Below are 24,683 nucleotides of genomic sequence, written 5' to 3' on the forward strand. Positions count from 1 at the left end.
GTGGTGGTCCCTACTATCCCTCAAGGATCACTTGAGGGATAATAATCTTTTAGGAAGGAGATATGGGGGAGGGGACTTGAAGGTCCATAGATTGAGAAAGATCACAAGAATCCTACCAAACTCTTGACTTATCATTGCCAGTGATTCTTTTCCAAGCGCTGACTGCTTAGAAACTACCTTATTACATACTCTGCTCATACCAGATACCCAGGATTTTATCCTGTGCCTGATTTTAAGATCCTGTTCTTTTGGTTGTTGTTGATTGTGGCTTTTGTAAAACATATTTTAGGCTATTTGCAGAAAGATGAGTAAATTAATTTTTTAGTTGACTTTTTATTTAAATTCCACAGATATGTGATACAATAGATTATTTGTTTTTCTCTGTCTGGCTTATTTCACTTAGCATAATGCCCTCAAATTCCATCCATGTTGTTGCAAATAGCAGGATTCCCTTTTTTCTCATAGCTGAATAATATTGTATTGCACATATATACTACATCTTCTTTATCCAATCATACATTGACATACATTTAGATTGTTTCCATATTTTGGCTATTGTGAATAATGCTGCAGTGGACACTGGAGTACAGTTATTTCTTTTAGCTGCTTCTTCATTTACTTTAGGGATATACCTAGGAAAAAATATATACTCAGAAGTGGGATTATTGGATTTTATGATAGTTCTATTTTTAAATTTTGGAGGAGAATCTCCATACCGTTTTCCATACTGGCTGCAATAGTTTACATTCCAAGCTTTACACAAGAGTGGCCCCTTCTCCACATCTGTACCAATACTTGTTCTCTCTTTTTGATGACTGCCCCTCTAACAGGTGTGAGGTGGTTTTGATTTGCATTTCCCTGGTGATTAGTTGTGTTAAGCACCTTTTGATATACCTCTTCGTTATTTTCATATCATCTTTTGAAAACTCTTTGGGTCTTCTGCCTATTTTTTTAAATCGGATTTGTTATTTGTTTTTGTCTTTTTTTACTATTGAATAATGTGGATTCTTTATATATTTTTGGATATTAACCCCTTATCAGATATATGATTTACAAATATTTTCTCCTGTTCCATAGGTTGCCTTTTCATTTTGTTGATGGTTTCCTTCACTGTGCAGAAGCTTTTTAGTTTGATGTAATCCCACTTGTTTATTTTTGCTTTTGTTGCTTTTGCTTTTGATGACAAATTTAAAAAATTATTACCAAGACCAATGTAAAGGAGCTTGCCTCCTATATTGTCCTCTAGTTTTATGGTTTAGGTTGTAAATTTAAGCTGTAACCCATTTTGAGTTGACTTTTGTGTATGATATAAGATAGGGGTCCAACTAATCTTGAATCTGGAAGTAGTCAAGTGGGTTATCAAAAAGGAAGCTGAAGAACAAGTTGTGTTAGCTTTCTAAAAAATTTAGCCACTTGAATGACATGTTGGAATTATTCTGTTTCTTTTTTCCCCTTAGATTTATTTATTACTGCAGAGAGGGGCAGAGGGGAGGGAGAGATAAACTTAAGGAAACTTCATGCTGAGTGCAGAGCTTGACATGGGGCTTGATTCCACGACCCTGAGATCGATCGCAACCTGAGCCCTGAGCCAAAATCAAGAGTCAACACTTAACCAACGCACCACCAAGGTGCCCCCATTCCTATCTTTAATTTCCCTTACTTAAAAAAAAAAAAAATTGTGCTTGCGATTCTTTCATTCTCTTAGCAATAATTTTATGCTTCTTTTACTTTCGGTATCTGTGGCCTCCTTGTGTCCCCCATCTATCAGTGGGCTGTGGATGCCTCCAGGACTCTACTTCTTTGGATCTGACCCTGACCTGCCTTTTTTGTTATGTCTGGTGTTTCAAACTTCTGGTTTTTACTGTACCTTGTCCTCCCATGTAAAAATAGCTATTTAGAAAAAACCATTTCATCCTACTTACACTATAGTGTTAGCTTACGCTGAAGAAGGTCTGTAGTAGAACAAATACAAAATCACTCTACCTTGAATTGATTAGAGTCAATAAAACCATATACGAACTTATAGCAAATCCCGGTATTAACAACTTTGCATTGGTGACTTTGAAAGGTATATAAAACCAGTTGATTTAGCTCTCATTTTGTTCTGTTTCTATTGAAAATGCCTTAATGGTTTTGACTGGCACTAACATAGTCCTCTACATATGGACATTTCTCAAAGAGAGACATTGAATGCATATTTGTACTTGAGGTAGGAATGATGCCCTTGAAATTGATGCTCAAGGAGTACCATATTGGAGAGACTGAGTTATAACTTCCACTAGCTTTATTTGGAAATAAAGATTCTGTAGAAAATAATAAGGATGATAAAGGTGATGATGAAAATGGAAATCATAATGGTGGTGGATATAATCATAGTGCCACTGTGCAGAACACTTTCCATTTCTTATTTAGTTTTTGAAACAATTCCATTCAGTAAGTTCTATTATTACCCTTATTATAAGATGAGAAAGTAAGACAGTTTAAGATACTTGTTTACCATCAGAAAGTAAGTGGTATGATGAGATTATATTCTAAGTGTTTACAGAGATTGCTTTTTTAGATCAGTTTAAGGTTCACAGCAAAACTTAGAGGGAAGTGCAGAGATTTCTTATATACCCTCTGCTACCTTACATGTATAGCTTCCTCTCTTGCTAATAGCCCCCACCAGAGTGATACATTTGTTACAATTGTTGAATCTACATTGACATTTCATGCTTACCTAAAGCCTGTAGTTTACATTAAGATCCACTCTTGATGTTGTATATTTTATGGGTTTTAACAAATAATATAATGACATATATCCACCATTATAGTATCATACAGAGTATTTTCACTGCCTTAAAAATGCTCTGTGCTTGGTCTGTTCATCCCTCTTCTGTCCCCCACCCCTGGCAACTATTGATCTTTTTACTGTTTCCATAGTTTTGTCTTTTCCAGAATGTCATATAGTTGGAATCATATAAGATTTCCTTCTTCCACGTAATAGTATGCATTTACGTTTCCTTCATGTCTTTCCATGGTTTGATTAGATAATTTCTTATTAATACTGAATAATAGTCCTTTGTCTGGGTGTACCACAGTTTATTTATCCATTCACTTACTGAAGGACTTCTTGATTGCTCCTGAGTTTTGCCATTATAAGTAAAGCTACCATAAATAGCTGGTGCATGTTTTTATGTAGACTTAAGTTTTCAACTCTTAGGGTATATAACAAAGAGCATGATTTTTGGATTATATGGTAAGACTATATTTATATATTCTTATATATAAATATATATATGTAAGTATATGGAAGTGTATGTGTATGTATGTGTGTGTGTGTGTGTGTGTGTGTGTGTGTGTATCCTTATATATAAGTAACCACCAAAATATTTTCCAAGCTGGCTGTGTCATTTTACATTCTCACCAGCAGTAAGTGAGAATTTCTGTGCTCCACATCATCACCAGTATTTGGTGCTGTCAGTGTTCTAAATTTCTGGTTAGTCTAACAGGTGTGTAGTAATCTTATGGTTGTTTTAATTTGCGATTTCCTGATGACATATGTGGAACATCTTTTCCTATACTATTTTCTATCTGTTCATCTTTTTTGGTGAGGTGACAAGGTCTTTAGCCCATTTTTTAATTGCACTGTTTTTTTAAATAGTTGAGTTATAAGAATTCTTGGTATATTTTAAATATCAATCCTTTACATATATCTTTTCAAATATTTTCTCCCCATCTGTGGCTTGTCTTCTTATTGTATTAACTATTGTCTTTTACAGAGCATAAATATTTCATTTTAATGAAGTCCAGTTTGTCAGTTCTTTCTCTCATGGATCATGACTTGGGTATTATATAAAAGTCATTGCCATACCCAAGATCATCTAGGTTTTTCACTATGTTATCTACTAGGAGTTTTATTGTTTTGCATTTCACATTTAGGTCAGTAATCCGTTTTCAGTTAATTTTTGTGACGGGTGTAAGATCTAGGTCCAGATTCATTTTTTAAATATGTGATGCCCAGTTAATGCACCATTTGTTGAAAAGACTTTCTTTTCTCCCTTGTATTACTTTTGCTTTTTTGTTGAGATCAATTGACTATATTTATGTGGGTTTGTTTCTGAGCTCTTGATTCTGGTCCATTGATCTATTTGTTTATTCTTTCATTAATACTGCACTGTGTCTGTTACTATTGCTTTATAGTAAATCTTGAAGTTGGAGGATGTCAGTCCTCCAACTTTGTTATTCTCTTTCAATATTGTATTGGCTACCCTGTGTCTTTTGCCTCTTCATTTAAACTTTAGAATCAGTTTGTCAATATCCACAAAGTAACTTACTGAGATTTTGCTTGGTATTGCAATGAACTTATAAATTAATTTGGGAAGAACGGACACCTTGACAATATTATCTTCCTATCCATGAACATGGACTGTCTCTCCATTTCTTTAGTTTTTCTTTGATTTCTTTTATCGAAGTTTTATAGTCTTCCTCATAGATCTTATACCTTATACCAATTTGTACCTGAGTTTTTCTTTTTTTGGGTGCTAATATAATTGGTATTGTATTTTTAATTTCAAATTCCACTTGTTCATTGCTGAGATATAGAAAAGCATTAACTGGGCACCTGGGTGGCTCAGTGGGTTAAAGCCGCTGCCTTCAGCTCAGGCCTTGATCTCAGGGTCCTGGGGTAGAGTCCCGCATTGGGCTCTCTGCTTAGCACGGAGCCTGCTTCTCTGTCTCTCTCTGCCTGCCTCTCTGCCTACTTGTGATCTCCGTCTGTCAAATAAATAAATAAATAAATAAATAAAAAGAAAAGCATTAACTTTTGTATATTAACTTTGTATCCTGCTACTTTGCTCTTATCAATTATTAGCTTTCAGAGTCTTTTGGTCCAGGTTTTCAGATTTTCTTTATAAATGTTCATGTCATCTGCAAACAAAGATAGTTTTAATTCTTCCTTCCCAGGCTATGTATCTTTATGTCCTTTTTGTGTTTTAACATTTTAGTTATAACTTACAGGACAATGCTAAAAAGGAGTCGTGAATGAGACATCCTTGTCTTGTACCTGATCTTAGTTGGAAAACTTCGAATTTCTTGCCATTAAGTATGATGTTAGCTGTAGGATTTTAAAGACCTTCTTTATCAAGTTGGGGAAGTTCCTCTCTATTCCTAGTTTACTGAAGGTTTTTATCATGAATGTGTTTTGGATTGCGTAAAAAACTTTTTCTTCATCTGTGGATATGATTGTGTGATTTTTCTTTTTTTAGCTTACTGATACAATAGATTATATTAATTGATTTTTGAGTGTTGAACCATTCTTGCCAGAGCTTTTTCTTCTAGCCATCCTGTAGTGAGGTTCTATTGAGCTTGTATAAGAGACAATCTACTTTGTAGGAGACTAGTCTATCCTAAACAGAAAGACTTTATCATGATCATGCCTAAAACACCATCATCCATGATGTCTGATGCTCTTGATGTTGGATATTTAGAATCTCAGCACACAGCATGTAGATCTCTAGACCTTGAACCTTTGGGTTATTTCAACATAATGTGCCTCATTTTCTTTCTAGCCATAGTACTGAGAGTCATAAAAAATATTTTGGAGGAGAGCCTTGCAATATTTTTACCTATATATAGTCAAAATAAGATATAAAGTGGTGCCTGGGTGACATAGTCAGGTAAGCATTTGCTTTTGGTGCAGGTCATGGTCCCAGAGTTCTGCGATCAAGCCCTCCATTGGGCTCCCTGATCTGTGGGGAATCTGCTTCTCCCTCTCCCTTCTCCCCTCTCGCTCTCTCTTTCTCTCAAAAAAATAAATAAAAATCTTGGAAAAAAAAGTAAGATATGAATATTAGCATATGTCCGTCCTTCCTTCCTTCCTTCCTTCCTTCCTTTCTTTCTTTTTAAAAAGACTTATTGGGGCACCTGGGTGGCTCAGTGGTTGGGCAACTGCCATTGGCTCAGGCCATGATCCTGGGTTCTGGGATTGAGCCCCGCATCTGGCTCCTTGCTCAGCGGGGAGCCTGCTGCTCCCTCTCCCTCTGCCTGCTACTCTACCTGCTTATGCTCTCTCTGTCAAATAACTAAAATCTTTTTAAAAATAATAAAATAATAAAAAGATTTATTAATTTATTTATTTGAGAGAGAACAAAAGAGAGAGCACAAGCAGGCGAGGGGCAGAGGGGAGGGAGAAGCAGGCCTCCAGCTGAGTAGGGAGTCCAATGAAAGTTTCAATCCCAGGAACCCAGAACCATGATCTGAGCCAAAGGCAGATACTTAAGCAACTGAGACACCCAGGTGCCCCTCTTTTTCTCTTTCTTTCTTGTCTGTCTCTATCTATCTACCCCCTAATATATACTTCTTGATGTATAGTATAATATGTACATAGTTTGCCAGGTTTTAATGTTTGCAGTCATGTACAACTTAATGAACAATATTTTTATTTTGTATCAGGATAATCTAGAATTATTCTTTTTAGTGATTTTGAAAGTAAAGTACGTAGATTAACATCCAGTTTATAAGTGAACTTCATGGTATGTGTATTGAGTACAAACTTTATTCTTGGTTTCAGTTTGTTTCTATACACCTATTTTTCTTTTGCTTTGTCTTTGTTTATTTTGTTCTATTTTTGGATCTTTTAAGTTGCTTTAAAAACCTTTTATGATAAAACACAATATAAATAAATGATAAAATATATTTGCATTATAATTCAGTATTTACTTCATATTATTATTTCTGAACTATTGAGAGATATATTTAATACCTTTAGCTTGAAAATAGTCACTTGCCCCAAGTAAACCAAAACAATGTTCATTGCATATAATTTGTCTGTTTCTAGCCAGGGGATTGTAAAATGGAGAGATAAGAATGGAGCTGGCTTTTCATTTTTAAAATAATTTATAAGGCTATAAACTCTGTGGTATATTAATTTTCCTAAACCCATTAATAGATTATTTAAGATTAAGTTTATTTTCATCTTTAAATATTTTGAAGAGGTGGATACAATGTCTGGAAACATTTGTCAGAAAAAAATTTTAGTTTTCCTTACAGATGTAGTAGGCAGCAATGTATAAATACTAAATGTATCATAATTTAGGAAGAAAGTTAAAGGCTATTTTCTGTTTCAACTGGAAGTTATGAAGAGTTGGATTTTTCCCTGAGGAGCTAATTATTTGCTGAGATTACTATGGTAGCAGATTTTACAAGAAGTTCAAGATCTCTGTAAATAGTCATAAGAAAACTATAGATGTCATTTAAGTGTAACACTGAAACCATATAAGCCAGTTCATTTTTAAAAATGGCTGATTGCATAAATGATTAACTATGAAGAATTGTTTAATTAAAAAGTTAGATAGTCCTAGGACACCTGGATGGCTCAGTCAGTGGAGTGACTGGCTCTTGATTTCAGCTCAGGTCATGATCTTGGTGATCTGAGATGGAGCTCTGCATTGAGGTCAGGCCTCAGCAGGGAGTCTGCTTGAGGGTCTCTCTCCTTCTCTATCCCTACTCCTTGCCCTCTCTTTCTCTTCTAAAATAAATAAATCTTTAAAGAAAAAAAATCATACAGTCCTATGAAGTAATATTTGAAATTGTTCTGATTTTCTAGTTCCTGGGATGAAAAGTCAGTAACATTTTATAATTTTCTAATTGGCATATCAAATTCATAGTCTTTCAAAAGATGATCTTTATTTGTAAGGTACTAAAAGTTAAAGTAATGAACATCCATAAGGCAAAGTATATATCTTTAAATACTATCTTTGGGAATGTGCCATCGTATCATATGTGTTTTCATGAGGTACTTATGTTTTTCCTTGAGTATATATCCTGTAAAGGACATTTCTATTTCTTGCCTCTGTGACCAGCATCTATTCTCTCTTTAGGTAAGAGAACCAGTTTTTTTTTGTTTGTTTGTTTTTTTCAGGAGACAACAACTCCTCCCTTCCAATTAGTCTGTATAGTTTGGGTGTCAGTCTGTATAGTTTGGAAGGGCCTGAGTCTGCCTTGTGACTCTAAAGAGAATAAAAACTCAGATTGGACCAAGGAAAAAACTGATTTGCTATGGCAAGGATGAATGTATGATCCAAACCAGGTCATGATGAGGGAACATCAGTCTTGGCGCATTTTGGTGGAACTTCTGGGAAGAGGTGGCTTCTCTCCACTAGGGTTGCTAAGCTAAAATGTTGTAAGTGGGAAGTTATTGTCGTTCATATTTGCCTCAGTATGGGAGAGCTTCCCCAAGAACACTGTGGTATCAGAAAAATGGAAATGGAAAAAGAGAGTGTTCTGTTTATCTTTTGTATCCTCTGGATCTAGCTATACCTATAGCTAGATATACCTCTGAATTGCTTAGCGACTTGAGCCACTCTTTTACCTCATTTTGCTTGAACTAGTTTGAATTACGGTGTTGTCACTTGCCAAGAAGGCTGGAAGGTTTAGGTTGTTGGACCACTGTACTGTGGCTTATAGTAAATGATTTAACAGTAAGATACAGTTTTACTAAGGTAAAGCCTATGTATTTTAATGGAGGGGATTATTGAGGCAATTATCCTGACAATTCAAAAAAATCTTTAATTACTTACCTGTTTTCCACTGAATTATTTGTATTTTAAAGTTTTAAATAGCAGAACAATTTAGCCTTGATTAATATTAATCTTCAATGGACAAAAGGGAAAGGACAACAAGATAAAGCATAAAGAGCACAAGGTTAAGAGTGAGAAAATGAATTCTGCTCCGCAGGTTTTAAAGGGAATATTCAAAAAGAATTGGGAAGAGTTCTAATAGACAATTGGCATACGACACAGAAGTCTGGATCAGCAGACATTCCAAGCCTACTTTGGTGTGCTTTTCGTTCCTCTCCATTCTCCCTAATATACTTTTACATCTTGGTGATGTCCTAATGATTTTTAAAATCATTAGCATGATTTCCTATACATTTTTTTGTTTTGTTTTAGAACACTTTTAGTCTCCTTTTGTGATGTGCATTTAATAATTTAGTTAGAGCTGGAATTCTTTATTACCCCACTCTTGGCTATACAGAATTTATGTAATTTGGGAGTTACCTATTATCATGTCTTCTAGTACTGTGGAAACCATGTAAGGATCTCAGTGATATCTTTGACCTAGAGAAGCAAGAACTACTTGGATGCATCTGGGAACATTTTCCAGCCCTAAGTAAACAGTGCTATAACAATGTCAATCTTGTATGAGACAAGATCCTTAGATGTCTGAAAAGAGATATCAGAAGCCTACCTCTTTTGCCTGTCTTGGCAATTGACCCTATTGTGCTTTTTATGAGATGTGTTTTATATATACCTTTACATGTATGTACACATACACACACACTTATAGATATCTTTATATAGAGATACACATACGGGTGTTTATATATTGGTATATACATATAAATTGGTGTGTGTATATAAGGGTATAGGTACATAAATAAAATATTTTGTATATAAAGGTATATCTATGCATATGTGTTTTTATGTATAAACATACCCTTTTATAGCCCTTTATATGTATAAACATTTTTGTGTGCTACTCTTTTGTATAGGGTTTATTATATGACTTTGCCTGCCTATATATAATAATACAAAATATCTTCAGTACTAAATTTGTCTCTCTTTTGTCTATTTGTCTATTGCCTACTGACCATGTAGAGGTCAAACCTACTGAGCAGTGCCCATTATTAGTAACAGGTTCTATTCTTGTTTTTTTCACTTTCTTGTCTATATGAACTTGGATGAGGCACTTTGCTTACCTAGGTATTTGCCACAAAGATATTTTCAACTCTAAATATTTTATTCTCTCAGAATTTTTTAGTTCATTCTAATATTAACACCAGAAATATTTTGGGCTGAAAAAGTATTCATATTCATACAATTCATAATTGTATTCATACAATTTCAGTTTCTTTAGCATATTGCTTTTGCTTAATTATCTAATGTTGGTCTCCATACCCTTGGGGGAGATGAGTACACTGCATTAATGTAGACATTCTAACTAGAGAGAAAACTGAGTAATTAATCTATCATTCTGTGGATTTACAAGTAAATCCACATTCCAGTGGATCAGAGTCCCTTCTGAGACATTTTGTTTACTTTTGATAGAAGTTTGCCCTTCATATACCTGCCACCTTGAATTCTCTTAACTTGTTAATCTCCCAGTTTGGACAGTAACATGTTCTTTTAATGTTGCCATTTGCTATAGAGATAGACCAGTTCCTGACAATAACTTGTACAGACTAGTGACATGTTTGAAAATAACATAGCATTTCTTAGAAGAGTGCTGTCTTTTGATTGCATCATTGATTTTTTTCCTTCTGCCATTCTGTTTCTTACCAAGTATACTGTGAACTTCTTATCAATATTATCAGGGATATATGAGAAACCTAGCATTCCTCTGGGAATATTATTTGTGTTGTTTCTCTCTAAAAACACAATGGAAAAAGAGGCTCTGTGATTTCCATGCAGTCTTTCAGACAGTTAAAATACTAAATTTTAGCACAATTGTATGTTCTAGCTGTAAAACAACCACTTGATAATCTTAACATTAATTAATAATCTTAAATATTAAAATAAAGAAGAGACACTTTCAAAATTAGTATCACTAAATTGGCATCATAAATTAGTAATTATGACTTCAAGGTTATGAATGATACATATTTAAGGACAATTAATGAACAAAATCTTTTTGTGTATTCTCTGCAGGAGTTAATATTAGCTAAAATAATCCAGTTCACTGTAGCAGGAACCTTACCTTTGTCAACATTTGTGTTATACTTAGAATGCTAAGGCTAAATAGGACCTGATCCAATGTCTGGTTTTATACATGATGAAACTCAGGGGTAAATGACTTGGCTAATGTGAAGTAGTGTTGGAGGTAAGATAATTTCATGGATCTTGTAGTAACCATTTATTTATTAAAAAGTAACTCATAAATGAAGAATTATTCTTCCCGTTCTTGAAACATTTTAAATTATGTATCTTTGGGAGTCTCCTTTATTTAATGTTTTAGTGACAGATTCAAAACAATAATGTTCAGTTCAAAGGTAAAAAAAGATTAGTTTCAAACCAAGCTAACCTAGATGATCAGTCTAGGCCAGGCATTATTATTATTACTTTTTTTGTATGCTTAAAGTTCATGTCTTCAAAAAGGAAAGCCAAGGAGTCTTTGGCACGTTATATATTTTTTCCCTATATCTAGGAAGGTTGGTCATATTTCTTCAGATGTATAAGAGCTGACACATATTTTAATGATTTTGTTCAACATGAAATAACAAGGAACTAAGGGGTGAATCCTAAAGAAGGGCAACTATAACACAGACATAAAAAATATGATTTAAAGGTGTCTTTTATAATGTTGTTTGATTTTTTGTATTGTGGATGTTGTTATTTAATTAGCATTTTGTTTTTAAACTTGTAAATTTAGTATAGCACTTAAAATCATTTTCTATCTTTATGTGATTATCTGTGCATAGATGTGTTTTTATATAGAACCTAACTGTGGTAAACAAAATAACATATACTCAAAGTAGCCTAAATATTTTTTAAAGTGCAAATGGATTTTCACAAAGTGAATACACCGATTTCATCAACACCCAGATGAGAATAAAACATCATCATTCTTGAAAACCTCCTCATTCATCCTCCCATGCCCAGAATCAGCAATTATCCTGACTACTATCATCATTAATTAGTTCTTCCTGTTTTTGACCATTATATAAATGGAATCTTACTGTATGTAGTCTTTCCTGAATATTATAGTTTATATTACATGTATGAAATTCATTCATATTGTCACATGTGGTTGTAACTTGTCTATTTTCATTGTTCTATAGTATTCCATCACATGAATACACCACAATTTATCTTTTTTATTACTGATGACATTAGGGTGTGTACTTTTTAAAGACGTAATGCTATTGCACACCTAATAGATTACAGTATAGTGTAAACATATTTTTTATGCATTGGGAAGCCAAAAACTTGATTTAATTTATTTCTTTTTACTATTTGCCTTATTGCAATGATCTGGAAATGAACCTACAATATCTCTGAGCTATGCCTGTGTTTTGGAACTCTAGAGTGTGTTGAAGGCTTGTTACCTCCAGGGTAATTCTTGGATGGTAAATTGTGGTTAGTTTGGTTCATTTTAGCTCTCAGCACAGTACCATCTACCCATCATCCATTCCTAACCATTCTTGAAGCAACCTGCACTTAGCCTGCAGGAGCCAGGGTTGGCAAAGAGGACACCGTCCTCCATATATTTGGGATTTGTACCCTAATCGTTGATTGCTGTTTCTAATCACAGAGGTACAAAGAATCAGGTGGCCACTGCTGTTGCACCTCTCCTTATTGTTGTAAACCCTTCCTCCTCTGGATATAACGACTTCAAGGTGACTTCATTTTTCTCTTTTCCCCTTTTAGGGGAGCGAGGCACTAAATATTATATAACATTTGAGAGGAACTGCATATATGAGGAAAATTAGGAAGTGATTCCTCATGCAAAGAGAAAGATGCATGTTCATTAAAGATCTGAGAAGACTTAAAGTTTACAGTTCAGGCTGGTCCTCAGCATAGAAGCAGCCTACAGGGCACCTGGGTGGCTCAGTCGTTAAGCATCTGCCTTTGGCTCAGGTCATGATCCCAGGGTCCTGGGATCGAGCCCCACATGGGGCTCCTTGCTTTGGCGGGAAGCCTGCTTCTCCCTCTCCCACTGACCCTGCTTATGTTCCTGCTCTCACTGTCTTTCTCTCTATCAAATAAATAAAATCTTTTTTAAAAAAAGCAGCAGCCCACAATAATAAAAACATAAACACAAAAAAGCAAAAATTAAAAAAAAAAACCAGCAAAACATGAAAGGGGGAGAATCTGAATTCTAAAGTTACCACATTATTAGACTCAAATGTCAGTTTTCAACAGAAATATCACAACACATACAAAAAAATAGGAAAGTACAGCCCATCCAAAGGAAAACAACATATCAATAGAAACTGTCCCTAAAATGGTAGACTTGGATCTTCTTGGCATTTTGAATTTCTGTATAAAATTTATAAGCAGCTAATTTGTGTTATCCATTTATGTTTTAAATATACTTGCTGAGATTTTGACTTGGGTTACATTGAATATATAGTCTAACTTAGAGATGATTAATATATTACTATAGTAGGTCTTCCAGACCATGAGCATTGTATAGTTTTTCATTTCATAAGATTTTCTTTTTTCTTTTCTTCTTCTTCTTTTTTTTTTTTTTTTAGTTTAAATAAAAGAGGGAATTTATTACATGAATACAAAGGTTCTTGCAGGGATTCCTACAGCCATAATGGGTCATAACTAGAAGCACACCTTTCTGAAGGACAGATCATGTTGTAATCACAGATTTCTACTTCTGGGTTTTGCAAGATCATGAAGAGAATATCCTAGAGGACAGTCCTCCCTGTATAGTGCGTAAGGGACTAGAATGTAGATTCATTTCTGCTTGCTTTTTTATCCTTATATTCATTTATTCTGGCCTCAAACTTGTCAAGCTCGTGTTGGCAGATATTCATGAGCTCATTTAAACCTCCCCAAAATGGTTCAACAGCTGGAAGAGCACCTCAAGTCTGAATGTGTAAATTAACTTTGCTCTCTGAAGAATGGGTTGTAGTGTAACTGCAAAATTCCACTTCCAGATTCTTTGTGATCATGTAACAAAGAGAATTTCCTAGAGTATGGCCTCCTTGTGTAATACAAATGTCATACACTGTCTATCTGTTCCAGCTGCCTGGACTATTTCCAGGGCTATCTTCCTCTAGCCTTCAGCCACTGAGGTCTTCAATTCAGTTATTTTTCTCTCCAGCTCTTGATCCTCTTTCATTGCATGGTGAGGGGTGGAGTGGCGGTTGTGCGTCTCCTGGAATGCTCTGGTGGTGCTGGCTGATTGGAGGCTCTAACCTATATCATGAAACATGTGAGAGAAACAGCTAGTAAGGACTTCTTTTTTTTTTAAGATTTTATTTATTTATTTGACAGAGAGAGATCACAAATAGGCAGAGAGGCAGGCAGAGAGAGAGGAAGGGAAGCAAGCTCCCCGCTGAGCAGAGAGCCTGATAGGGGCTCGACCCCAGGACCTGAGTGGAAGGCAGAGGCTTTAACCCACTGAGCCACCCAGGTGCCCCTAGTAAGGCCTTCTTTATCTCAGTAATTTTTAATAAGATTTATTTTTAGAGCATTTTTAGAGTCACAGCAAAATCAAGTAGAAGGTACAGAGAGTTCTCATATATCTCTGCCCCAGCTCACTCACAACCTTTCCCACTGTCAACACTTTTTCTTTTTAAAAGATTTTATTTATTTATTTGACAGAAATCACAAGTAGGCTGAGAGGCAGGCAGAGAGAGAGGAGGAAGCAGGCTCCCCGCTGAGCAGAGAGCCTGATGTGGGGCTCAGTCCCAGGACCCTGAGATCATGACCTGAGCTGAAGGCAGAGGCTTTAAACCACCTAGCTATCCAGGTGCCCCAATCTTTATTTTTTTAAATAAAGATTTTATTTATTTATTTTAGAGAGAGGGAGCACTTGTGAACAGGGAAGGGCAGGGGGAAGGGAGAGGGGAGAGGAAGAGGGAAAGGGAGAAAAATCTGATGTAGATTCCACACTGAGTGCAGAGCCCCAATACAGTGAGATCATGACCTGAGCCAAAACCAAAGTTGGCCACTTAACTGACTGAGTCACCCAGGCACCCCACACTATCAACACTTTCAACCAGAGTAGTACATTTGTTACACTTGATGAACCTACATTGACCATCATCATCACCCAAAATCCATAGTTTACATTAGAGTTCACTCTTGATCTTGTATATTCTGTGGGTTTTAACAAATGTGCAATACCTGTGTCCACCATTATCATATCCTACAGAAAAAAGTTTCATTGTCTTAAAAATCTTTTGCTCTGTACTTGCTTATCTGTCCCTTCCTTTTTTTTAAATATATTTTTTAAAGGATTTTATTTATTTATTTGACAGACAGAGATCACAAGTAGGCAGAGATGCAAGAGGAGGAAGCAGGCTCCCTGCTGAGCAGAGAGCCCAATGCGGGGCTCGATCCCAGAACCCTGGGATCATGACCCAAGCCGAAGGCAGAGGCTTTAACCCACTGAGCCACCCAGGTGCCCCTCTGTCCCTTCCTTTTAACCATTGGCAGTTTCTGGTCTTGTTATTACTTCTATAGTTTTGCCTTTTCCATTATGTCATATAGTTAGGGTCATAACATTTTCATCTGGCTTCTTTCATTTAGCAATCCTCATTTACATTTCCTCCATGTCTTTTCATGGCTTGCTATGATCTTTTCATGGCTTGCTCAATTCTTTTTCTCACTAAGTAGCATTCCATTTTTTGGATGTACCATAGTTAATTTATCCATTCATCTAGTGAAGGACATCTTGATTGCTTCCTAATGTTGGTGATTATTTAAAAAAAAAAAAAGCTGATATAAACATGTGCAGGTTTTGTGTGGAAGTAAGTTTTCAACTAATCTGAGTAAATACCAAGGTGTATGATTGTTGGATCATATGGTAAAAGTATGTTTAGTTTTGTAAAAAACTGCCATACTATTTTCCAAAATGTTTGTACCATTTTGCATTCTACTCAGAGCAATGAATGAAATTTCCTTTTGTTTCACATCCTTATCAGCATTTGGTGTGCTTGGTGTTTGGGCTGTTGTTTTTTTCCAATCCACTTGTAGTGGTATCATAGTAATTTAGTTTGCAATTCCCCAGTGAAATATGATGTTAAGTCTCCTTTTATATGCTTATTTGCCATTTTTAAAATCTTCTTTGGTGAGGTGTCAATGCAGTACTTTGGCCCATTTTTTCAAATGGATTTCTTTCTTACTGCTGAATTTTAAGAGTTCTTTGTATATTTGGTATAATAGTCCTTTATCAGATATGTTCTTTTTTAAATATTTTCTCCCGTTCTGCACCTTGTCTTCTCATTCTTTTCAGTGTCTTTCTTACAGTACAAGTTTTTAATTTAATTTAATTTTATTTTATTATTATTATTTTTAAAGAATTTATTTATTTATTTGACAGACGGAGATCACAAGCAGGCAGAGAAGCAGGCAGAGAGAGAGGAGGAAGCAGGCTCCTTGCTAAGCAGAGAGCCCGATGTGGCACTCGATCCCAGGACCCTGGGATCATGACCTGAGCCGAAGGCAGAGGCTTTAACCCACTGAGCCACCCAGGTGCCCCACAAGTTTTTAATTTTAATGAAATCCAGTTCATCAGTTATGTCTTCCATGGATCATGTTTTGATGTTGAATCTAAAATATTACCACCATACCCAAAGTCATCTAGATTTTCTCCTATGTATCTTCTAAGAGATTTATAGTTTTGCATTTTACATTTAGGTCTGTGATGCATTTTGAATTCTTATTTGTGAGAACTGCTAAGATCTGTGTCTATATATATATTTTTTAAGTAGGCTCCAAGTCCAGCAAGGAGCCCAAAGCTGCGCTTGAATTCATGACCCTAAGATGAAGACCCGAGCTGAGATCAAGAGTCAGATGCTTAACAGACTGAACCACCCAGGCACCTCAAGATTTTTGTATTTTTGGTGTGTGATGTTCAGTTGTTCCAGCACCATTTGTTGAAAAAACTATCATTTCTCCATTGTATTATTGGTTAAAGATCTGTTGACTATACTTATGTTTGTCTATTTATGGGCCCTCTCTTCTGTTGCAGTGATATATTTGTCTATTCTTTAGTTGATACAACACTGTCTTGATTGTTGTAGCTTTATAGAAAGTCGTTAGGTTGGGTAATTTCAGTCTTCTGACTTCGTTATTCCTTGGTGTTATATTCTCTCTTTTGAATCTTTGTTTCTCCATATAAATTTTAGAATCAGTTTGTCAATATCTACAAACTAGTTGAGATTTTGTTTGGGATTGCTGTGAATCTATAGATCAATTTGGGAAGATCTGGCATTTTAACAATATTAAGTCTTCCTATCTATAAACATGGAATATCTCTCCATTTATTTAGTTCTTTGATTTCTTTCATCAGAGTTGCATAGTGTGTCTCATATAAATCTTGTATATATTTTGTTAGATTTACACCTAAGTATTTCATTTGTGGGGATGCTGATATAAATGGCATTATTTTTAATTTCAAAGTCCACTTGTTCATTGCTGATGTATAGGAAAATGATTGACTTTTGTATATTAATGTTAAATTCTGCAACCTTGCTAAAATAGCTGTTTAGGTGCATGAAATTTTTTGGTGATTTTAGTCTACTAATGAGCCCATCAAAGGCATTCTTCATTTCTGTTACAGTGTTTTTGATCTTTAGCATTTTAAATTTTTTCTTTGAATTTCCATCTCTCTGCTTACATTATCCATCTATTCTTGAAGGTTGTCTACTTCTTCCATTACAGTTTTTAAAATAGTAATCACAGTGTTTTAAATTTGTGATCTAATAATTCCAGCACATTTATCATATCAAGTCTGATTCTGGTGCTTGCTCTGTCTCTTCATACTGTGCTTTCTGTCTTTAGTATGCCTTCTGACATTTTGTGAACAGCCTGAAATGGTGTACTGGGTAAAAGGAACTTAGGTAAATAGATCTTTAGTGGTATGGTGATAAGGCATGGCAAAGGGGAAGTGTTCTTTAGTCTTATGATTAAGTCTTAATCTTTTAGCCAGCCTGTGTCCCTGGGCTGTGAATGTCACAAGGTCATCTCAGTTTCCCCCAGTTCGGTGGGACAGGATGGCTAGAGGGGTTTGAAGTTGTATTTTCCTTCCTCCACATCAATAATGTTGTATAGTTTTGCATGACTGCTCATTTTCTAATTGACTTATTTCTAAATATTTGATTTTGGGGGGCTGCTATTTTAAGTAGTCTTGTTTGCATGGTTTATTTTTCTAATATTGTTTTATGGATAAAAGTGAAATAGATTTTTTATACTAATCTTGTTTCCAATGAACTTTCTAAATTCATAAAGTGATATTCAAATTTCACAAACTTGCTTGAATTTTCTGTGTACTTGGTCATGTTATCTGCATAGAACAGTTTTTATTTCTTCCTTTTCAATTATGATACCTTTTCCCTCTGCCTTATTGCTGTGGCGAGGACATCAGACACAATGCTGGGTAAAAGTAATGATAGCAGAAATCCTATCTCATTGATTTCAGAGGAAAACTTTCAGTATTTTACTAGTAAGTTTAATGTTTATTGTAGTTTCTTCCTCCCCACACTTTTTTTTTTTTGGTAGATAACATTTGTCAGATTAAGGAGATTTCTTTTTATTCCGAGTGTATTGAGTTTTTGTCTTAAATAGGTATTGAATTTTATAAAAAGTTTATCTGTGTTTGTTGAGATGATCATATGATTTTGTTTTGTTTTGTTAATATGGTGAGTTTTATGGATTAATTATCTTGAAAATTAAACCATTCTTGCATTTCTGGGAGAAATTCAAATTGATCATAATGCAGTAGCCTTTTTATGAGTGGCTGGATTCAGTTTGTTAATATTTCTTAGAATATATGCATTTATATTCTTTTTTGAAAAAATATTTTATTTATTTATCTGAGAGAGAAAGAGCAGGATCAGGAGCAGGAGGGACATGAAGAAAGAATCCAAAGCAGACTCCCTGCTGAGTGCAGAGCCCCTCCCAGGCTCAATCCCTTGACCGTGAAATAGTGATCTGAGCTGAAACCAAGAGCTAGTCGCTTAACTGACTAAAATACCAGAGACCCCTGTGCATTTATATTATTAACAGAGATTGCCTTGTATTTCTTTTTGTGTGTGACTTTTTGGGATAATATTAGGTTACTAATGAGTTACTATTTGTCACTTTTTCTAGAGCTTATGTAAGAGCAGTATTATTTCTTCATTAAATGTTTATAAAAATTCAACAGGGCCTGGAGATCTCCGTGTAGAAAGACTATAAACTATGGGTTCAATTTTTGAAAAAAATGGGGAAATATTACACTTTTCATTTCTTCTTGGGTGGGCTTTTTTCCTGAGTTACTTTTTTTAAAATAGAAATATTATTGGGGCACCTAGGTGGCACAGTTGGTTAAACGTCCAACTCTTAATTTTGGCTTAGGTTGTGATCTCAGGGTCATAGGATTGAGCCCCATGTCAGACTCCATGCTCAGCACAGAGTCTACTTGAGACGCTCTCTCCCTCTCCTACCCTTCCCCCTTCACAGTCTCTCTCTCTCTTTTTCTCTCTCTCAAATAAATAAATAAATCTTTTTAAAAGGAAATATTATTGACATATAGTAGTCTATTCATTTCATGTGTGTACCATTGTATATTCTTACCTCCTTTGTCATAAATTAATTGACCATATAAGTGTGGGTTTATTTCTGGGCTCTCTTCTATTCCATTGATCTGTTTTAATGCCAATACTATACTTTGTAGTATAGTTTGAAATCAGGAGCATGATACTTCCAGAGTTTTTCTTCTTTCTCAAGATTGCTTTGGCTATTTGGTATCTTTTGTGGTTCCATACAAATTTTAGGATAACTTGTTCTAGCTCTGTGAAAACACTTTTGATATTTTCATGGGGATTACATTGCATATGTAGATTATTTAGGATAGTAACAAATACCACTTGAGCGTGGTATATGATCTTTTTAATAAAATGTTCAGTTCAGCTTGCTAATATTTTGTCAAGGATTTTTGCACTATATTCATTAAGGATATTGGCCTGTAATTTCCTTTCCTTTCTTTTTCTTTTCCTTTCCTTTCCCTTTCCCTTTCTTCTTTTCTTTTTTGTTTCCTTCCTTCCTTCTGTCTTTTGTCTTTGTGTGTGTGTGATGTCTTTGTCTAGTTTTGTTATCAGGGTAATGATAGCCTCATAGAATGAGTTTGAAATTGTTCCTTCCTTTTTAGTTTCTTGGAATACTTTCAGAAGGATAGATACTAACTCTTTTTTAAATGTTTGGTAGACCTCTGTGAAGCCATCTGGTCTTGGACTTTGATTGGGTTTTTGTAAGCTGTACTTTTCTAGGGATTGGTGCATTTAATTTAAACGTTCAATTTTTTCTTTGGCATGGAGTTGCTCATTATATATTGTTATATTTTTAATATTTATAAAATTTGTAGTGATGTCACCATTTTTTATTCTTGATGTTAGAAATGTATGTCATCACCTGTTTTCTTAGGCAGTTTTTTGGGTGTTAATCAAATTTATTCATTACTTTAATGAATAATTACATTATTTGGCTTTTTAAAATGTGTTTTCTATCAAATGTGTTTTTATTTTATTAATTTTTGTTCTTTCCTCATTACTGACTTCCTCATACTTTGAGGGCATTAATTTGATATTTGTTTACCTAATTTCATGAGATGAACCTTAAATCATTAATATTTAGCCATTCTTCTTTTCAAATAAATGTATTCTAAGGCTAAAGAGTTTTCTTCTGGGTACAGCTTTATCTCCATTCTGTCTATTTTTTTCCTTGTTTGGAAATATTTTTAATTTCCTTTCATTTTTTTTTAAAGGTTTTTTTATTTTTTATTTTATTTTTTTTTTTTAATTTTTTTATTTTTTCAGCATAACAGTATTCATTATTTTTGCACCACACCCAGTGCTCCATGCAATCTGTGCCCTCCACAATACCCACCACCTGGTGCCCCAACCTCCCACCCCCCACACCTTCAAAATTCCCAGATCGTTTTTCAGAGTCCATAGTCTCTCATGGTTCACCTCCCCTTCCAATTTCCCTCAACTCCCCTCTCCATCTCCCCTTGTCCTCCATGCTATTTGTTATGCTCCACAAATAAGTGAAACCATATGATAATTGACTCTCTCTGCTTGACTTATTTCACTCAGCATAATCTCTTCCAGTCCCGTCCATGTTGCTACAAAACTTGGGTATTCATCCTTTCTTTCTTTCTTTCTTTTTTTTTTTTTTTTTTTTTTACAGCTTTATAAACATATATTTTTATCCCCAGGGGTACAGGTATGCGAATCGCCAGGTTTACACACTTCACAACCATAGCACATACCCTCCCCAATATCCATAACCCCACGCCCTCTCCCAACCCCCTCCCCCCATCAACCCTCAGTTTGTTTTGTGAGATTAAGAGTCACTTATGGTTTGTCTCCCTCCCAATCCCATCTTGTTTCATTTACTCTTCTCCTACCCCCTCAACCCCCCATGTTTCATCTCCTCTCCCTCATATCAGGGAGATCATATGATAGTTGTCTTTCTCCGATTGACTTATTTCGCTAAGCATGATACCCTCTAGTTCCATCCACGTCGTCGCAAATGGCAAGATTTCATTTCTTTTGATGGCTGCATAGTATTCCATTGTGTATATATACCACATCTTCTTTATCCATTCGTCTGTAGATGGACATCTAGGTTCTTTCCATAGTTTGGCTATTGTAGACATTGCTGCTATAAACATTCGGGTGCATGTACCCCTTCGGATCACTATGTTTGTATCTTTAGGGTAAATACCCAGCAGTGCAATTGCAGGGTCATAGGGTAGTTCTATTTTCAACATTTTGAGGAACCTCCATGCTGTTTTCCAGAGTGGTTGCACCAGCTTGCATTCCCACCAACAGTGTAGGAGGGTTCCCCTTTCTCCGCATCCTCGCCAGCATCTGTCATTTCCTGACTTGTTAATTTTAGCCATTCTGACTGGTGTGAGGTGATATCTCATGGTGGTTTTGATTTGTATTTCCCTGATGCCGAGTGATATGGAGCACTTTTTCATGTGTCTGTTGGCCATCTGGATGTCTTCTTTGCAGAAATGTCTGTTCATGTCCTCTGCCCATTTCTTGATTGGATTATTTGTTCTTTGGGTGTTGAGTTTGCTAAGTTCTTTATAGATTTTGGACACTAGCCCTTTATCTGATATGTCATTTGCAAATATCTTCTCCCATTCTGTCAGTTGTCTTTTGGTTTTGTTCACTGTTTCCTTTGCTGTGCAAAAGCTTTTGATCTTGATAAAATCCCAAAAGTTCATTTTTGCCCTTGCTTCCCTTGCCTTTGGTGATGTTCCTAGGAAGATGTTGCTGCGGCTAACGTCGAAGAGGTTGCTGCCTGTGTTCTCCTCGAGGATTTTGATGGATTCCTTTCTCACATTGAGATCCTTCATCCATTTTGAGTCTATTTTCGTGTGTGGTGTAAGGAAATGATCCAATTTCATTTTTCTGCATGTGGCTGTCCAATTTTCCCAACACCATTTATTGAAGAGGCTGTCTTTGTTCCATTGGACATTCTTTCCTGCTTTGTCGAAGATGAGTTGACCATAGAGTTGAGGGTCCATTTCTGGGCTCTCTATTCTGTTCCATTGATCTATGTGTCTGTTTTTGTGCCAGTACCATGCTGTCTTGATGATGACAGCTTTGTAATAGAGCTTGAAGTCCGGAATTGTGATGCCACCAACTTTGGCTTTCTTTTTCAATATTCCTTTGGCTATTCGAGGTCTTTTCTGGTTCCATATAAATTTTAGGATTATTTGTTCCATTTCTTTGAAAAAAATGGATGGTACTTTGATAGGAATTGCATTAAATGTGTAGATTGCTTTAGGTAGCATAGACATTTTCACAATATTTATTCTTCCAATCCAGGAGCATGGAACATTTTTCCATTTCTTTGTGTCTTCCTCAATTTCTTTCATGAGTACTTTATAGTTTTCTGAGTATAGATTCTTAGTCTCTTTGGTTAGGTTTATTCCTAAGTATCTTATAGTTTTGGGTGCAATTGTAAATGGGATGGACTCCTTAATTTCTCTTTCTTCTGTCTTGTTGTTGGTGTAGAGAAATGCAACTGATTTCTGTGCATTGATTTTATATCCTGACACTTTACTGAATTCCTGAACAAGTTCTAGCAGTTTTGGAGTGGAGTCTTTTGGGTTTTCCACATAGAGTATCATATCATCTGCGAAGAGTGATAGCTTGACTTCTTCTTTGCCGATTTGGATGCCTTTAATTTCCTTTTGTTGTCTGATTGCTGAGGCTAGGACTTCTAGTACTATGTTGAATAGCAGTGGTGATAACGGACATCCCTGCCGTGTTCCTGACCTTAGCGGAAAAGCTTTCAGTTTTTCTCCATTGAGAATGATATTTGCGGTGGGTTTTTCATAGATGGCTTTGATAATATTGAGGTATGTGCCGTCTATCCCTACACTTTGAAGAGTTTTGATCAGGAAGGGATGCTGTACTTTGTCAAATGCTTTTTCAGCATCTATGGAGAGTATCATATGGTTCTTGTTCTTTCTTTTATTAATGTGTTGTATCACATTGATTGATTTGCGGATGTTGAACCAGCCTTGCAGCCCTGGAATAAATCCCACTTGGTCGTGGTGAATAATCCTTTTAATGTACTGTTGAATCCTATTGGCTAGTATTTTGGCGAGAATTTTTGCATCTGTGTTCATCAAGGATATTGGTCTGTAGTTCTCTTTTTTGTTGGGATCCTTGTCTGGTTTTGGGATCAAGGTGATGCTGGCCTCATAAAATGAGTTTGGAAGTTTTCCTTCTATTTCTATTTTGTGGAACAGTTTCAGGAGAATAGGAATTAGTTCTTCTTTAAATGTTTGGTAGAATTCCCCCGGGAAGCCGTCTGGCCCTGGGCTTTTGTTTGTTTGGAGATTTTTGATGACTGTTTCAATCTCCTTACTGCTTATGGGTCTGTTCAGGCTTTCTATTTCTTCCTGGTTCAGTTGTGGTAGTTTATATGTCTCTAGGAATGCATCCATTTCTTCCAGATTGTCAAATTTGTTGGCGTAGAGTTGCTCATAGTATGTTCTTATTATTGTCTGTATTTCTTTGGTGTTCGTTGTGATCTCTCCTCTTTCATTCATGATTTTATTTATTTGGGTCCTTTCTCTTTTCTTTTTGATAAGTCTGGCCAGGGGTTTATCAATCTTATTAATTCTTTCAAAGAACCAGCTCCTCGTTTCGTTGATTTGTTCTATTGTTTTTTTGGTTTCTATTTCATTGATTTCTGCTCTGATCTTTATGATTTCTCTTCTCCTGCTGGGTTTAGGGTTTCTTTCTTGTTCTTTCTCCAACTCCTTTAGGTGTAGGGTTAGGTTGTGTACCTGAGATCTTTCTTGTTTCTTGAGAAAGGCTTGTACCGCGATATATTTTCCTCTCAGGACTGCCTTTGTTGTGTCCCACAGATTTTGAACCGTTGTGTTTTCATTATCATTTGTTTCCATAAATTTTTTCAATTCTTCTTTAATTTCCTGGTTGACCCATTCATTCTTTAGAAGGATGCTGTTTAGTCTCCATGTATTTGGGTTCTTTCCAAATTTCCTCTTGTTATTGAGTTCTAGCTTCAGAGCATTGTGGTCTGAAAATATGCAGGGAATGATCCCAATCTTTTGATACCGGTTGAGACTTGATTTAGGACCAAGAATGTGATCTATTCTGGAGAATGTTCCATGTGCACTAGAGAAGAATGTGTATTCTGTTGCTTTGGGATGAAATGTTCTGAATATATCTGTGATGTCCATCTGGTCCAGTGTGTCATTTAAGGCCTTGATTTCCTTGTTGATCTTTTGCTTGGATGATCTGTCCATTTCAGTGAGGGGAGTGTTAAAATCCCCTACTATTATTGTATTCTTGTCGACGTGTTTCTTTGATTTTGTTATTAATTGATTTATATAGTTGGCTGCTCCCACGTTAGGGGCATAGATATTTAAAATTGTTAGATCTTCTTGTTGGACAGTTCCTTTGAGTATGATATAGTGTCCTT

The 24,683-nt window shown here is 35.5% G+C and overlaps 1 long non-coding RNA gene and 1 pseudogene across 1 annotated transcript in view; one reads left to right on the top strand and one right to left on the bottom strand.

Annotated features, from left to right (window-relative positions):
• The window catches only part of LOC125088656 (uncharacterized), a 171,025-nt gene that overhangs the window by 96,520 nt on the left and 49,822 nt on the right, over nt 1–24,683 (top strand). The gene's annotated exons all lie outside the window — the stretch shown is intronic.
• On the bottom strand, nt 13,436–13,836 carry LOC125088596 (DNA-directed RNA polymerases I and III subunit RPAC2-like; annotated as a pseudogene).

This window comes from Lutra lutra, chromosome 1 (genome assembly GCF_902655055.1).
Source record: "Lutra lutra chromosome 1, mLutLut1.2, whole genome shotgun sequence".
Lineage (NCBI taxonomy): Eukaryota > Metazoa > Chordata > Mammalia > Carnivora > Mustelidae > Lutra > Lutra lutra.